Here is an 18,657-nt window from a genome sequence, read left to right on the forward strand (position 1 = left end):
ATCAGAGATGTGTTCTTAGCTATCCCTGTGAAACAAATCACCTATATTTGAATAATTTTTAACCTTGGGGGTGGGAGGCCAGCAGCTGAATCTTCAGACCTTTCAGCAATGTAAACTTCACACCCCAGGCTTTGACACAGCTCCACATGGGCCACAGCATCTATGGAAGGGTCTGTCTGCATAGGGTTCACTGCAGAAGAAAAGACTGAGCTCTAAGTAGTTTTGGGATTTCTGAAGTCAAGAAACCACAGTTAGTAAAGAAAGACACTGTACTTCAATGTACTATTCTTTACCTGGATATGTACAGAAACAAGGCAGAGGTCCAGAAAAGCAAAGAAACAGTTGGAGTTTCTAGTTTGATTTTTTTTTGAAGAAAGTAAATCCATACTAGCAGCAAAATGCAAGCACTTAAAATATCCCCGCCACAGAACTTACCAGGGTAAATATTTTCTGGTAACCCAGTGTGCCAGCATAGAAGATTCATGGTCTGCTGTTCTCTAAAGCATCCTTCTCTTTGAGGAGCAGCACTCGGAGAGGGTGACACAATGCCAAGTTACTCTCCCTGTATTCCAAGGCACCTCCACTCAAATGCCCCCAAATCCCATTTCTTGTCAGAAATCTTTGTTAACAAATTTCCCTTTTCATTTATTTTGTGAACTGTGCTTGTCTTTTTTTGTTTGTAAACAAAGAAACAAACAAAAAGCCAGAATGTAGCAAGGCTCTGCCAGAACTCAATTAATAAATAACGAGCATCGAGTGGTTTTGATCATTTCCTTCTGTCTGAGCCTCACAAACTGACAGTAAAACAGTGTATGACCCTTTACAGAACAATTTTGCTATCACGTTACATGCTCACTGGAAATTAAGAACACAAATTTGACATTTTGAATGGGAACAGCCCATCCAATTGGTTCAGTGTTATGCACTGGGAAGGCCAGAGCCAGCACAGCAGGATTTGCAAAGCATCCATGTAGCCACACAGCAAATCCCAGCACAGCCTGCACTAACTCTGTCAATCATTCTGCATTATACAGGTGTGACTAACACTATTTTGTTGGGCTTTTTGCAAGACATAACTTGAGCTTAAGTTCAAGCAATTCCTCAGGATGTATGAATCCACAGGGATGGGAAAAGCAGGAAAGGAGAGGAGTAAAGACATCCTATCCTGTTGCTACATTTGGAAGCATAGGGATGCAAGAAGTTACTTTCATATTCAAAACTGGAAAATGGGAAAAACAGGAATAAGAGGTGTTTAAAAATGGAAGAGGCTGAGATCTGCTGAAAAGCTGTGTTCCGTCATCTGGAAAAAAATAAAAAAAGATGGCTAGAGAACACATTTTGCCACAGAGACAGTGTAAGGGAATAGAGAAACACACAAACAGAGACAACTGCATGAGCAGTTTCCAGCATTGTGTTTAAAAATAGTGGCCAGGAAGACAGATTCTCATTCCATCTTTGTTGGCATAACTTTACTTGAGAGGAATATGCTAAATTTGTACCAGCCATAGATCTGCATCCTTCATTTATAAAGAGACAAACCCAGTATTAATAACACCTTTCTGCGTCCTGGTGTTTATGAGCACACCATCTGTTTGCATTTGGAAACTGCCCACCATACATGCTAAATTGTCAAAGATACATGAAGTGGGCGAAAAGTTAAGATTTACATGACTTCAGCCCTAATTTGACTAACACCAGCACCAAGTGATCTCCATCCAAAGCATAAACATAGTCCTTATAAACTGCTTAAATGCCAGTGCTCTAAAAGCACAACTGTTCATGTGTTGTAATCTCTCTAATGAATAAAATTCAGCTGCATACACAAAGAAAAGTAATGTTTGCTGACATATCACCAAAAGGAAGCAAATAATGGCTCACAATACTAAGAAACCTGATGAAAATGGAAGGGAAATTTCCCTTTGAATAATTTTGCATAACCCATAAGTTTTAGTGGGCTACAGGGAATACAAACTCAATCGTTCCATTTTACTCTCTTGCAGATACTTTCATTTTTTGTATGTATACATATATATACTTTTTAAATGCACATTTACTCTCTTTTTCTAACTGTTTAAATTGCTTTGGGTGCAAAGGAAAGACTGGATTTGAACTCTTGGATGAATCACATGCACAAACTTTCTGAAAAAAACATGAGGATAATAAAATAAACAAAACAAAAAAGAGGATCATTTCCCTTCCCTGTCTCTTTAAGATACTGCTGCTTTTCAGCCACACGGTGAATGCTTCATTCAAATAACAGAACATGGATTTCTCTTATTAACTGCAGCTATAATTGTAGCAACTGCTTATACTGCTTCCATCCTATTAGTGTTACAATTGTCCAAAGCAGAACACTCAACTGAATTGCCCTCATTTCTTATAAACATCTCTCTTTTTTTGTAACAAAAAAAAAACCCAAATGCCTTCAGAATGTTACCTCTTTGTTCTGTTACCTTCTTTTGCTTCTTTGGCACCAAGAACATGAAAAAACAATACTGCTTTCCCTGCCTTCAATGTTTGGCAGCCTTTTCTTAAACAAAAACACTCTGATTCAGTGGATGCTCTGCCCACTATTACAGATAACATGTCTTTTCCAAAAGTGAGTCTCTTAAGGACAGTGTTGGGTAGCTTTATTTGCAGTCATTCACCAACTAGTATGCCATTTAGGATCTAGTAAGAACTGGCTCTTAGCATCTTCCTCTGCTGTATATGGCATTTGCATGCATATTATGCAAAACAGTGATGAAAATAAATGGCCTGGGTTGTTCTGTTTACTCATACAGAGTACATATCTCTCCTGTATTCTCACTATGATGAAAAGGCACAGGCATGAAGAGTCCATCTCCGCATGGAAATAGCTTGTTGAGCAGAGGGGAAGCAGTAAGAAACTCAACTTTACTGACTCTTACACTGACAAGAAGAAAAAACTCCTGCATTGTCAAAACGCTAGACAAATTGTATCACTTTAAGCAGTTACTACTCCTAGGTTTCAGTATGCTTCACTGGAAAGCAATTTTTTAATACCATTATTAAGGTATCACACCATGATTTATTCTTACTTGGTTTTCAACTTCAAGTGTTTTTGCCTGCTGCATTTCCTTTTTTGGCTTTAAGGAAGGGTGGCCCACTAATAATTACATTTAAAAAACCAAACCCAACACAAAGTATAACTGCTTTGATTTACAGGGTCAGAGGAAGAGCTTTGAAATGTCCAGTAAATCCAAACACTATTTCCAGTCTTCCTTCTTGTTCACTCACTATTCTGCGTATTTTCCTTTTTACCCTTGAATAACATATGGATAAGCCAAGCACGTTCCACTTATTTGCTCATTACATAACCCATTCCTGCTGTATTATCATTCCATACTTCAATAACTGTGCGCATTCTTGTTACCCCATCACAATAAACCATCAGGACAAGGAAATAGACTTCAGTGTGTGGGTCTCTCATTTTGGCAGGTTTAAGAAAGACCTTAATGGGAAGAGAGGGAAAAAGAGCGGAGGAGAACAGGAGGGAAAAACAAGAGGAGGGCTTAGCCTTTCACATGGGAAGGTATGCCAGAGGACAACCACAGTGCTTCTTAGCAAAGCTCCAGAGATCCAGGTCTGCAACAAGCTGTGTGCTGAGCACTGGTACGGGGTGCTGAGCACTGGTACGGGGTGCTGAGCACTGGTACGGAGTGCTGAGCACTGGTACGGGGTGCTGAGCACTGGTACGGGGTGCTGAGCACAGCTGCTCCCACTGCAGCACAGCAGGTCAGTGCCTCACTCAGGACTAAGCTTCTGTGTCACAGACCATCGCACTCGCTGTTGCCCCCAGCACAAGACCTGCACCAGTTGCCTTCCACAGGGGCTTCCAAGCCCCTTGGTCACACCATTGCATGCAGACCCTTGCCTACAGCATGAGACAAGGAGGTGACCACAGAGACACTGTGGCAAATGTCATGATGTCAGCTCTTTGACCCTGACACAACAGTCAAACACAGCAGCAATACAGAAACCATTGTTTTAGTGATACAATCCTAAGAAAGTCTATGAAAAGTATGAACTTAATCAACTAATTAATGAAACTAAACTCAAGTAATCTTCCCTCTTAAAAACCTCTGAAGGAGCATCAATTACCTTCAATCACTTAAATGAACAAAGTTCTCTATGGTGTTACTTCTCAATTCTCACAAAATACTCCTGGAAGTTTTTTGAGCATTATGGGAACACCTGAGTGCACATGTTAAAATGCACATTTAACAAGCCTGGTTCTTCTCTCAGTGAAATCAGCTGCCCTTAGTTTAAACAGCAGGAGACCTGGGCCTTTTCCACTGCCATGTTCCTTATCAGAGCTCTATAAATGTCACATCTTTATTTTATTAGTGAAAGACATATTTTATAGATTAACAATAAAAGCATTCTTGTATGTGAGTTTTCTAGCCCCTGTTGAGACTCTGAATTCTTGAAGGTCAAATAAAGCAGTCCACAGGAAGGGGGAGAAGAAAATGCTCTGCAATATCCTTTTAAAGAGCCTCCACAGCAAAGAGAGAATAAATAGCTGATTTGTTACATGGCTTTGAGGGCAGCCACAAATGCTAAGACCACAGGTAAATGAACCTGGTCATGAAAGGAGCAGCAGCTTGTCCAGTACCGTATCTACATTAGTTAACTTTCTTTGTGATTCAAGTCCAAGACTTTGCATTGTTCTATTTCCGCCTATTCCTCTGCTCTGGATTCCCTTTGTGACACTTTTATCAATGGAAAATCGAGGGAGGGATTTCCAGCTGGGAGCCCAACAAAAAAACAGGAGGTTCAGTCTGGTTTTCTCACTTGCGCTGCAAGAACCATTTCAGCACTAGTAATAAAAGCAAAACTACACAAAAGGGGAAAAAAAAAAAAAAAAAGACATGACCTGAAATTATTTTAGCATCATAAATACTTCACTGCTCTTTATTCTGCAGCATGGTTAGTGTCACACATTGGCACAATAATTTGCTAGCTTAAACAGAGCTCCTTGCAAATAACGAATTTGTATTAAGGGCCGCTGTCAGCTAGAATTTCAGGGAAATACAAAGGAAAAGATAACAGTGCCATTGGTCAGATCTACTCTTTGTTATGCCCTTGCAATTTTGACAGATTTATAGCTGCAGAGTCATAATATTAAAAAGTCTGACTGCGTCCTCTGTGAGTGGTGAGGAAAATACACACAAACAACAAGGGAAGGCAAGCAGCACAGTGGGAGCCACGCAAAATGCATTGTGCACAGGGACATCCCCATGGCCACACCTGCAGGTGTCATTACAGCAGCCGTGGCGCTCCCAGTCAGGTGCTCAGTTTAGTTGTAACCTGAGGAGGTGGCTTTGAAAATGAGAACATTTGTACTAACAGGATTTTCAAGGTAATTTTCAAGGGATAGATTTGGTATAATTTAAGACCAGAAAAGACTAATAATCATATTTTTAAACATTATAGCAGTAGAGACCATTCATCTTGGGAGGCACTTGGTATAGTAAAAACAGAGTAACAACTCCCATGCATTTATGTGAGCACCATTTAACACAGACAACAAGCTCCTTGAAGTCCAGAGCTATTTTCATACACCACCAAGGAGCTCCAGCCACCATCACCTCATCAAACAAAAGAAATGTCTCAAGGCTTCCAATACTCAATTATTCAACCACTTCAGGCTCTGCTAGTGTCCTAAAGACAAGTAAAATTTCTTTTTCTTGTTTACATGTGTAGCCTGTAAGGGCTCTGCTGAGAGAAATACCTTTTTCTTTCAGTAAGAAATCGAGGAAGTTATCATCACCTCAGTAGCACAAGCTTGTGAAAGCTGCAATAGGACAAGAAGAGAAAAGCTGAAAGTAAAATACAAGGGTGTATTTTCAGAATCAGATGCAAAGGCTGTCTTCTTAAAGATAGAAAATATTAAATATGTGCCTTAAATTAAAAAAAAAATTGGCAGTCACCATCATCAAATAGCCTGAAAGTTCAGAAGGCACCTGAGAGAACATTGTATGGTACCCAAATTTTCTCCTATTTTTTTGGTCAGTTGGAAGAATATTTCCAAAATTTCACATGGATTTCACATACCTAAACTATAACAAATTGTAAACTAGGAAACCTTGAGAACTTACTGCTAGCATTCTCTGAATCTGTACCACAGACCTGTTACAGGGAACAAGAGTTTGGGGAGAATCACATACCAAATACCTGCCCTGTAGATACCCCCAACAGGAGAACATGCCAAGCAAGAAGGGATAAAATACTTGCAACGTTTTTGATGAGACTGGTGAAGAAGTGTCTTCATTCCAAGTGCCACAAAACCCAAAGTTTTTTAAACTCGCTACTATTTAAACCCAGTTTTACACTGAGCTTTTTATGTCCTCCCTAAGTCAATAGATAAACTTCATAAATGACCACGCAAACCCATAGATCTGGGTTATAGGTCCAGCTCCAATCATTTACTTTATTGTCTTCCACAACATACAGAGCAATTCTCATTAAGTAGCTGAATGTGGCTAAAGGCTCAGTAGAGAGCTAAGGAAGTTCCTAAACAAAAAATAATCTATGGGGCAAACTATGTGTGGAAAAAATTAATATAACTTGTGTGAAGTCAAATGAAGTAACTGAAGAAAGTCTATGTAATCCCAGCCAACACAATCTATATCACATCACATGCAAATCAAACAGGAGGAAACATCCTTGAAAATATTCAGCAATTTGGAGTTTTCTCAGCTCCAAATCCAGACAGCAGCACATGAGTAGGTTATATTAACTAAATCCATCAAGGAAATCTCCATATATTTCTGATCACTATCTAGGGTCTGGTTTTTTGCTGTGGCCAATCTCTGAAAAAGACATCAGAACAGCAAAAAAACCCACATAACACTAAAAAAACCAAACAAAAAAAACCCCACAAAAGAAGGGAAAATTACCACACTCACAACGCAGACCTAATAATTACAAGCCAAAAAATGAAGTGAGGGAAGAAATCACTTCCCATCCCTGCAGGTAAGGTCGAAGTTCTCTAGCACTAGATTTGTAAATAATTAATATGAGACCAACAAGTTAAACGGCCTTACAGGGTCTTTTTAATTTATTAAATAAATTTTGCTTTAATCACATTAATTTTTCAGAAATGTACAATAATCTTTGTGGTTTAAAATGACTTTGTATTCATTTTTAAGAGTATTTTTATTCATCTAATACATTATCCTTTCAAGAAAATTATCATACTTGACTACAAGTACTTAACAGGGCACTAATTAATACTCCTATTTCTCCTCATTTAAAACTCCTTTGAGAAATGAGGTCAGAAACCTGGTTTAACACAGAAGACACTTCTCAGAGGCTAAAGGTGGAAGGGACTCAAAAGGCACTCGTCACCCTTCTCCACGGACGACATCCCCTTTGAATGCTGTGCAAAATGCGTATTTTATGATTGGCTTTTCGCAGATATTAAAATGAATATTATATGCGTTGTGTTAGAAAGTAATGCTGTACTAATACTCTTAAGTACTGTGTTAAATATAGTTTTAGGTTATAAAATATGTTAAAATAGAAACTACGCTATGTAGGATACTTATTTTTTACAGAAAGGACTCGCAGTGAGATAGCAGCCACAGGACACCTAAATCTTTCAGAGAAAAAGAATTTATTGCCCTCTTATCAGAAGAAACGAACTTCTTCCCGCCTCGAAGGCGCTGTTAGGATTCAGAGGAAGAAGTTGATGATGACCAGACAGAATCCTGTACTTGAATGGAATTTATGCATCATGTATGAAGTGTATGAATATGCAACAGGCTATTGTTTTTTAAGGGTTAATCCTTTGTTAACGGAGGTCCTTTTTCGGGCTCGTGCTGCCCAGAAAAACGTACCCAGACGTCCATAACTCTTTGGTTCTATTGTCTCATATTGTCCTAATTCAAATTGTCCAAATTATTATTACTCTAATTGTATTACTATTTTTATAATCATTTTATGACTATTAAGCTTTTAAAATTAAAAAAAACCCCAAGTGATTGGCGTTATTCACAAACGCCAAAGCCCCGGCTGTCAGCGATCGCTCCGACCGAGCCAGCAGCTGATGGTAAGCCCCGGGGCAGCAGCACGTCCTTCTGCCCGACAAGAAGGAATCCTCCCATTTCTTCTTGTTTAACGGGGTGAGTTTTACTTTCCCCACTCTGCCCAGCTCTCCCCGGAAGAAGGGTTTGTCCCCCTCCCTCCCAGAGCCCGCGGCTGCTGCAGCCACTTGTTCCCCGCGCCGTGACACAAGGACGGGCGGGCGGGCGGCTCCACCTCCCTCAGCGCAGAGTCCCCGCCTGAGCCACGGCGCCCTGCCAAGGCTCCAGCAGCGGCTGTGGCCCGCCAGGAACGCGGCAGGAAAACGCGGGTTGCAAACACCTCCCAGAGCTGTTTGGGGCTCGGGGAACTGCTGCGAGGTTAAAGGGCCAAAGCAGAGACCGAGCACAAGCGTTTCTGAAGCTCTCGGAAAATTTGAAGGCACTCACCCATGGACTTCACATTTGGGTTCGCTCCGCATTGTCTACTAATTGCAATTATCTAAGAGCGGCTCCGCGATGGGAGGAGGGGAGGAGAAGAAGGCTTCCTTTTGGCACAGCTTCTTCAGAGTTCAAAGGACACATATGGCCTGCAAACACAGCGCAGGGAATAATGTAAAATTAAAGGAGGGATGAGAGGAAAATGAGAATGCAGCAGGGACAAGCGCTGTTCTGGATCTGCTTGAGTGGAATTTTAAATAAAGAAACAGGCGGGAAAAAATCAACAAAACCCCCAGCCTTATTTTAATTCCACATCTGAACAGAAGGAGGGATCACGGGAGGGGGCCCACATATGAAGGGAAGATCTCTGGGGAGCAAAACCTTAGCATTTCTGCATGGGGCAGAGACCCCGAGCCCTACGGCCTCAGCCCAGGAGCCAGAGGACTGCCCAGAGAGCAGGGCCGGAAGCTGCCAGAGATACAGGGCTTTGGGAAATGTACAGCCAACACCTCCAAAGAGACAGGATGGGTTCATTTCAGAATAAACACGTGTACAGTACCAAACCTGCAGGGAAGGACAGCCTGTCTACCCACAGAGTAAAGCGAGGAAAAATAAAAGAGAATCCAAATAGCGCAGGTTCCAATTTCCCTTGCTCGTCTCGCCACACAAAGAGAGCCACACAAAAGTCAGCAGCCTGCTAGGTGGTGTCTGTGTCCATGCCAAAGGCTGACACCTGCTTGTGGCCTTGTCTTTGTTAGGGCAGAAACCAAAGGCTGTTCTTCTCACTGCAGGGCATATCAAGCACAAAAAGAAATAAATAAACAAAACAAAACAAAAAAAATCCACAACAATTCTCGGTTGTAATTTCTACATAATTATTGCACAACAACCACCCATAATGAGAGAATGAATTTATAACCACACACAAGCTATATTTACCAGTGGACTGGTTACAAAGCAAAACAGCAGGAAACCACAATGTGTCTTCATCTTAGCTCCTCAGCGGTGGTGCAGCAAGGCTGCCCGTGCAGCAAGGCAGGCTGGGCAGGTGAAACCCAGGCACAACCACGGAAGAGGAGCACAGCCTTATGGGGACAGAACCTGAACCGAGCAGTGCACAAAGGTGCTCCCAGGTAGTCAAGGAAAGCTATGCAGAGGTGCAGCTAGAAAGACTTGTTTGTCCTCAAGGTTAAACAGTCGGCCACACTAAGAAAACTGAAGGGAGTCTTGCCTCCCAACTATCCCAGCTTCCAGAAATTTTGATACCTAGGCAGAATTTAAAAAAAAAAAACAAACCTAAAGAAACCCCAAATTTAAAAACCACCCCACAAGTGGACATGCAGCTCCCTGTGCAGTCAGGTTCCCCAAGATGAACCATCCCTGCCCCTTGAAATGAAGAGCCACTCGCAGACAGCACTTTGTTCTCCTCCCATCAGCTATTCAAGTCGGCCCCACGGCAAAACGGGCACAATTCAACCCAAACTGGGACAGTGGGACTGTGCCACAACAGGAGGCCTGACAAGGTCAGCAGCTTGAGCCCCAGATGACAACTTTTCATCAACTGGGGACAGTTGATCTGGGTCTGCCTACCAAACACCATAAATCGCTGAGTTCAGGGGACCTTCACCCCTTCAACACTGCTTTTCAGGCAAATTTGGCCAAAACTGCCTCACAACTTTGGAAGTTACTGGGCCAATGCACTGAAGGAAAGACAGGCAGCACACTCACAAGAGCCCCATTTCCTCAGGCTGACATCATACAAGCAGGCAGCATACCTGCTGCCAGCAGTACACCCCTGACCACCTTGCCCCAGCTGCTCCTCCTCACCTCCCTCTGTGCCAGTACAAACCCTCACACTTTCCAGGCCAGCGTGAGAATGATGGCGAGCTAGATCCAGGAACAGATCCTGCCGAAACTTTTTTTTTTTTCAGGGATTATTTTTAACTTGGATCCTTTCCCAGACCCAGCTCAGAGCATGACTACACAACGCTTATGTCAGCACAAGGAAGCCATCTAATGAGCACCCATGAGGGGGGCAGGATCGCTGCCATCGCTATCCTCACCACCTTAATGAGCTTGTAAAACAACAGCCCATAGACAGCAGGTTAAAAAGTCACAGAGCTTCAGTAAATTGAGGATGGCACATAAAAAACAAAAAAAATAAAAACTGAAACTCATACACACAGGTTATCTAGCCACTGCCATGTCAAGCTGCCAAAACACAGCAAAAGCACAGGGCCTTCCACTGAGGAAAAGCAACCCTGCACTCAGCTCCACCAAAACCCCAATGCAGAAGGGCTCCTGACACGCACCCACGGAAAATCTTGGTCATTACTACTTCCTAAATAGGACATGAAAAGAAAACCCACAGCATGTAAACCACTGGTATCTCAAAATGACCTTTCTCTTATCTCTTTGGCTAGGCATGCTCTCTCTGCCCTGCTCTGTCCCCGGAAAGACACCAAACAGCCCGGCCCCAACTCAAGGAGGAAGCATAAAAGCAAAAGAGAAGGGAAGGTGAACAGATCAAACAATTCTCCTTCCTCATGACCTGTGGGTGCAAACCCATCACAACACATTGTGCAACCTTAAACACATGTTAAGATGGAGACAAAAATCCATGATTACTGCTTCTGGTGTTTATGCTGACCAGTGCCTTATTACTGCTCTGGTGGCAATCAGCGAATCTGTCATGAAAAGAAAGGATGTGTTGGGTTTGCTATCGATCCTTATAATTCCTGTCTGAGAATAATCATACCATCTTGAAATATAGCCCAAGAGAGCACTGTTATTCCGGAACTGAGCTGCTTTTGAAAGATGAGTAAAAAGCAGTTACATGCCATGCTCTTAGATATCTTCTTGAGGTTGCAGACAATTGTTCCTGGCTTTACAGACACATTTTCTGATATTTAAGTATTCTCTTTCCCCTGTAGCTGAAAGAGGCACACTCATATAAAGAAAAATCTGGCTATCCCAAGAAATCATGTAAATGACTATAGACAGAGGGCTGTCAGGTAGGCACAAAATAAACTAACTGAAATAATATGATTTTTTCTCCCTCTAATATCCTTCATTTATAGTCACTGTCAGTGTGACAACCAAGAACAGTAAGTGGAATGATTTCATGCATGATTTCATATCTCAATATTTCATTAATATTGAGATATTCTATATCCCCTTGTGCAACAGACAGTTTCTATCACTTACTTTGTATTAGGGCAACAGAGTAAGGCACCTCAAATGAAGCCTGTAGCAGTATCCATTCCCTCAAACCAGAGCTAAAACCTGGACTAACAGACTGTGACTATTGCCAGATCACCTCTTTCTCCTCACTGAAGTGTGGACATCACCAATGGATGGGGAGGCAGAAGCACAAGCCTCTGATGGCATCCAAAACTGCCCCCAAAAGTGCATATGAAAACACATATTGGAAGCTTGGCTAGAACAACAGTACCAAACAAAACATATGATGCTAATCCAAGTGTTACAACAAATTGTCCATTGTAGCTGGAAAACAGAGAAACACAGCCCTGAAAAGGGATCAGAACAATACTGACTTTAAAATTGCTAAGGGTTCTTGTTAAGTGTACATTCTAGCATATTCATAAAGCAGGTTTTTTTGAAGGTAGGAAAAAATATGTCAAAACAGGTTAACAAACTAAATGCAAATAGTAAGGAAAAATCAAAGATATAACCCAGAAGAAAGCTGAGCTAAGAAATGCACAAATATTTTGTGTGCATATGTGTGTGAAATTTAATATAATTCCTAATTCTTGGTATCTTGGATAACACCTGTCTGTTTTCCAGACCTGAGTTTCAGAAGTTTACTACTGTTTCACAAATGGATTCAGAAGGACTGTGGTCTCTTTAACAGTGAAGTTCTGTCCTCCATCCCACTGTTCCCACTGACTCCAACCAGCCTAAAGTTAACTATAAATACAATAGAAAGTCAAATACAAAGGTAGCTTGTTGCCTAATTTTTCCCTTTTTTTCTGATGTGCTATTAGGCTATTCATAATGAATATAAAATACTTCTTTCTTTTTAATTAACAGGTAGTACAAACAAAGCCTCTAATATTTTACAAAACTAATTGATGCAAAATACTAGATATGTGTTCTAGGTCTCTGGTTTCAGATCTTTATTACCAAATTCTGACTTCTTTTCATTCCATTAATGCTTTCAACAGGTTATTAAAAAGCACAGTCTTGCTAATTTACTGTAATAGTTAGGATACCTACTCTAAAGTTATGGAGGAAATCAATAAATTGATCAATCAACAAAAAGAAACAGAAAAGTGACAAAACACATTTTGTTTTATTACTGTGGCAATTCTAAATGGTGTTTTAATTATTCATATAAATATCTCTAATGCATTTGTAAATGTGATGTATTGCACACCTACATTTTTTTTCTTTTTAATTCTTGGAACCCAATTCAGGAATGTGGTTCCTTGCAGAAATACAAAGAAGCCTCTGGATACTTTTTTTAGTATTTGATTCTAAGTAGTCAAATGCCATCCTGCTTTGGATCCACAATACCACAAGATTACTTACTCCACAGCACTCTCTGCTGAGAGCAGATCCATAGAGAAAGTCACATAATGTCACACAGCCTTGTAACACACCACACGAAAGAGCCAGGGGAAAGAGGCACCTCTCCATCGCTCCTGCCATAGCCAACAAGCAAATTCCCAGCACTGCAGCTTGGAAGGGGAGGCAATCATGTATATTAACATTCCACTGAGAAAACCAGGATGAAGCAATGAGCTAGTGAATATCCTTGGGAAGACATGTCAGGGTCTAAATTCTGGGCCTGCCTAGCCAAGCCCCTCCTCCTTTTTCATCGACATGTAAAATTCTGTGCACCTTCTGTATCCAGCACCCCAGGCAATGCCAGTCTCACTTATTCACAGCCACGCTCACTCTGCCTACCCAGTAGCTGCACTGAAGTAGTAACTACCATCCTTGTCCCAGGAGAGACGCCAACAGCACAAAGAAAGCTGCAAAGCCCATGAGTGATTCTGCATAGGAGTGGAATTTTTCAAATTATGATAATGAGCTTCAAAAGAGAGTGCACAGAGCTGCACAGATACACTCCCTTTTTACGTCAGAAGGCACATAAAGGGTTGACTAACCTCTGCTGCTTATTTTATGTTATAATCTCACCCCTCCCTTATTTAGCAACTTCCTCCTTAAGCCCTGGCATCTCTTCTCCATTTCCCTCACAATCTTGGGGCCTTTTCCTCCCAAGATTATAATCTACTGGAAGTTCCCCCTCCCTGACCACTACCCACATCCCCATCTTTGTTCTGGCTCCCTGCAGCGCTCAGTGTCTGGACAGGCTTCACATTCACTCCAGATTTTTTGCTCTCCTGCTCTTCAAAGCTTGTGAAGCAGGTTTTCATTCAGCTACCCTTGCCTGCCAGGATGGGGAGCAGTGCATGGAAACTGAAAAGAGCTCACGAGCACCAGGCGAGCAGGTCTTCGCAACTAAAACCCAAGGTAGAAATGCTCACCGTGTGTCTTATTTAGTTCAAAGCCGAAATGTTTCTGTCTAGGATGTCTGTTTGTATCTCAAGTCATAGAGAAGCCATTAGTACCAATAATGTGTCATTACGGGGGCGTCAGCAGAGACTCCACAGCTAAGGTTAATTTGAGATGCATAATTTAAAGCAGAAATAAAATCCCTCCATTTCACACTTTAGTGATTCAATTCAAATCATTCTTCAAATTTGACACAGCAGCTCTTAAGGGGACACTTGCATTTTTTTCTTGTCCCTTTTTGGTTTTTTCTGGCCAATTTTAAGTAAAATACTTATCTAGTGCAGAAGTAAAATACACAGATCTTCCATTTACAACCACTTTAACCTGTCTTCCCCCACACATTTCTTTTCAGCAGTTTCATACTTCACACATTCACTCTGACACATTAGAATATGCATGATACAGGCCACTTCCGCAAGTTAAAAAAACCCAAACCCGTTCAGAGTTAAAATTTCACTCATTGTAACCCCAGGGATTTTGCCAAGAACAGCTGACAACACTGTTTATCTTAAACATACCACATCACTTAGGTAACAGTAGTACCCCCACAATTCTTTGTCCTTAGTATTTCCACTCTCAGCATCCTGCTAAAATACATTAAATACATAATCCTTGGTTTTCAAACTGAAGCAAAGACAGAAGGATGCTGTTTTTTCAACAAGTGCTTCAAGATGGTCCAAGTCTTCCAAATCACTGATAATTTGTTCTGTCAGGCTACTTCTCTCAGAACAGCTGATAAAACACAGAAATAATTAAGCAAAAACTCATCACAACATAATGAAGCAGCATGATAGTGAAATCTTCATGCTGCTGAGGATGCAACACCTCTCTATCAGATATCTCCTGCCTGTTGCCGTGGATTCTTCAATAAACTCACATAATACTACAAAAATGTGTAGAAACATAGAATGAGTTTTGTCATCTGACACAACTCTATTTTGTTCTGGACTTTCAAGAAATCACAGTTCAAGCACACAGACATTCTTTGGAGAGCTGCCCTTAATGCTAAAAATGGCCATAGAATTGCACAAGGCAGGGGGGAGGGGAGGGAAGAAAATTCCAAGAAAACTTTGACTCATCCATTGTAATTCCTCAGGTTTTCGGAGCAGCGAATGGAATGCCGTCAAGCTAAAATTGACAGAGCTATTTTCTGATCTCTAAGTGATGTCAATACTTCAGAAATCCACAAGTGCTGGGAAAATTTTTCTCTGCAAAATTCTAAGAATGACTCTTAAAATTTGTTGGGTTGGGGGGGAACCCAGAGCTAAAAAAGGTACTTGAAATTAAACTCCTACGTAGGTATGTTTTTGAATACTGAGAGTATTAGGCTTCACAGCTTTTTGCTATCTGTGACTCAGACTTGCTGCCACAGGTGTCAAATCATCAGGGACTTAACTGGAGCTCTGCAGAAACCTACTGCTTTGTGAATTTTTTTTAACTATATGTTAAAAAAATCACCCTTAAAGACAGACAAAAAGCAAGCTTTTCCACTCAGTAAAGACCTGAATCTTTCCTGTCACCAGATTTTACTGTCCTGTTACCTTTCACCTAGAAAAGCAGATTTTTCTGGTTTTCTGTTGTTTAATTCTTAAGGTTTTCAGAACTACATCATGTCCACCAGGATTTTCAGAACAACACAATGTCAACCAAATCTAACAGGCAAAACAGCTTCAATAAAGTTCTGAGAATAACACATCTACTCTGGCACGCCAACACACTATTTTTAATTGAAGCTCATTAAAGATGTAATAGAAGAAAAATTATATTCACTTCCAGCACTGTTCCATCAATGCAGTGAGATAATCATGCTGCTGTACCATACATAAAGCAGTATTTATGAGTAGTGGTTTAGGTAATTTAATGGAAAGGCAGAAAGCAATGATTCATTCCTTGTTCTATCTGTTGCTGAAAAATTACTTTTGCCAATTGCAGGGCCCAAGCAGGCACACAGAGAGATTGCTTTCAAATGTTAGTAAAACACAGACCTGGAAAATGAAAAGAGACAAGTCAGTTGAAATGCCGAACAAAAGGAAAAAAAATCTGGATTACAGATGAGAATTACTTTACAGAGCAGCATACAAATGCAGGCCTCTGAAGTAATTTAAACCAAATGCAGATTGAGACTGAAGTCATTTAGTGAGTCAGCACAGTAATAGGACACTAAAATTACATGTGAGAAAAGTGTAATCCTTTTTGTATAGCACACTCTATTAATTCCAAATTTTCCCGAAAACAAATTAATTGTATTCTTTGTGTTGTACCTTCTTCGTTTCCTTTGGGCTCAACCTCTACCTTCCAGAAAGAAACAAATTTCATGCAGGCTGACTAGTTATGAGCTCTGATGTCTAGGACTTGAATTTCCCTTTCACAAAAGTTTCATCTCCAAACCATGACCACATTAATAAACAATCATTGGCATGAACACTACTGACCCTCTTCCAAGTTATGATTACTTTCCTCTGAAAATTCTTTCTTTTTTTTTTTTTTTTTAAATTAACAGTTAAAACCAAAGCTGCAGAGAATCATTAAAACTTCTGCCTCCCAGATTCTGCCATCCCAGAGGTTTCGATCACCTACAGCCTGGTACAGATGGGAACTTCAGTGCTAAACATGCCCCCCATCAGTCAAAGAAAGGCTTTACTTTCTATCTGCTTCACATATTTTTTAAAACCATAACGGTTTTTAAACTTAAAAAGCAATCTTCATCTCATTCTTGCCTCATACTTTCAAAAAAATGTAATTCTGTGAAAGCCACAACAATTGCTTGTTCAATAGAGACTGCTACTTTCTGAAGTGCTTTCTCAGATAGATTTGTATGGACATACGTGGGAGAAATGAATACTCCAAAAATATCCACAACAGATAACAAGTAGCGTCTAGAAACAACAAAAAGAAACAAAAAAAAAGAAAAAGAAAGTCCTCCAAATGCAGCCCAAATTGGAACAAATGCCTACAGTAGCAACAGCACAGGAAGAGCAAAATGTTATTGTACATTACTGGCCTGCAGCCCACAATTACAAAAAATACTGCAGTATTCCACAGTAACAGCGTAAAATATTATCATTTCAAACAAGCAGCTGCAGCACCCTGCCCACAGCAGCCACGTTGCAGAGAGCCAGGGGAGGAGAGGGCTGCCAAAGGACTCCCCACTGCAGAGGGGGAGTGGGCCACGGGGTTGGTGAACCCTTGGGATGCCTTCTCCTGACACCCACGGCTCCATCAGGGCACAAAGAACCACTGCTCAGCAGCAAAATGCTCCCACATGAGCTCCAGCTGCTGAGCCCTCCAGCAGAAGGGAATCATGATGCTCACTCTGCACTCTCCCTCTTGCTGTAGTGTGCCTTCTGCCAAATCTTCATTTTCATATTGTCTTGGATTCAATAAAATCTCCCCCATCCCAGCTCCTCTGCACTAATGCCTGTGGTACCCAGCCCCCTGTAACAGCCGGTCAGCAGGTTTTAACAGTGGCCTAGCCAGGGGCTCCCAGAGCAGAGGTTGGCATACAGTGCCATTGTGATGGCTACCATTCCCCTCCCCAGACAGTGAGCAGCTGCTCCACTACAGGTCAGCAAAAGGGGAGAAAACATGCATACAAGTTTATCAGCAATGCTCATGTTGACTGCTGTACCCAAGGATGGCCGGCACAGAGGGCAGTCCCACCACAGCAAACAAAAAAATTCCAAAAATTAACAGGTAAGTCCATCTGCTCACTGGCATGCACTGCACACTAATGAATAGCCCTAAGCAGGAATAACATCTACCACATTTGGGTTCTGCATGGATCATAAAAAAAGACCATCTAAGAAGTTACATGTTTTTGGCAAACTTAATGCACTTGCAGATCAAGCAATCAGAAGGAAAAGCAAAGCAGAAACCCAAACTAATGCTGGTTCAGCTAACCAGTTTCAGCTGAGATGGAGTTAATTTTCTTCCTAGTAGCTTGTAAGTTTTGTGGGTCTTGGATTTAGCATGAGAATAATGTTAATAACACACTCATGTTTTAGTTGCTCAGTAGTCAAGGACTTTCCATTTTCCCAGTTCTGCCGGCAAGGAGGTACACAAGAAGCTGGGAGGGAGCATGACCCAAACTGGCCAAAGGGATATTCCATACAATAGAGCATCCTGCTCAATCTGTCAGCTGGGGGAGTTGTCCTGGAGGGGCTGATGGCTGCTTGGGGACAGGCTGGGTATCAGTCAGTGGCTGGTGAGCAACTGTGCTATGTATCACTTGTCTTTCTCACATTTTATTTCTCTTTCTCTTCTGGTTGCCTCCCTTTTTATTACATCATCATAATCATCATTACCACTACTGTTGTTATTATTGTTGCTGTTGTTGTATAATTAAACTGTTCTTATCTCACCACAGGGGTTTTACCTACTTTTTTCCCAATTCTCTTACCCATCCCACTGTGGGGGTATGGGGAGTGAGTAGCTGCACAGTACTTGATTGTCATTTGGGGTCAAGCCATGTCACTCGTGCTTCCTGTACAGCCTGCAAATAGTACAGATTCTCCAGACAAAACTGCAAAGCCTGAGCTTTGCCTCAGCTACCAATTCTGCCTCAGGTATTTGGCCTCTCCCCACTCTCCAACAAGCCTGAAGTTAAGTTTGAAATACACAAACA

The 18,657-nt window shown here is 41.3% G+C and overlaps 1 protein-coding gene across 7 annotated transcripts in view; it reads right to left on the reverse strand.

Moving 5' to 3' along the window:
- Positions 1–18,657, reverse strand: part of ATXN1 (ataxin 1) — a 371,937-nt gene that overhangs the window by 139,662 nt on the left and 213,618 nt on the right. For all 7 annotated transcript variants that reach the window (XM_054514234.1, XM_054514235.1, XM_036397890.2 and 4 more), the window contains one exon: positions 8,499–8,638. The gene's annotated coding sequence lies outside the window, so the exon portion shown is untranslated. The remainder of the gene's footprint in view (positions 1–8,498; positions 8,639–18,657) is intronic.

Source organism: Molothrus ater, chromosome 1 (genome assembly GCF_012460135.2).
Source record: "Molothrus ater isolate BHLD 08-10-18 breed brown headed cowbird chromosome 1, BPBGC_Mater_1.1, whole genome shotgun sequence".
NCBI lineage: Eukaryota > Metazoa > Chordata > Aves > Passeriformes > Icteridae > Molothrus > Molothrus ater.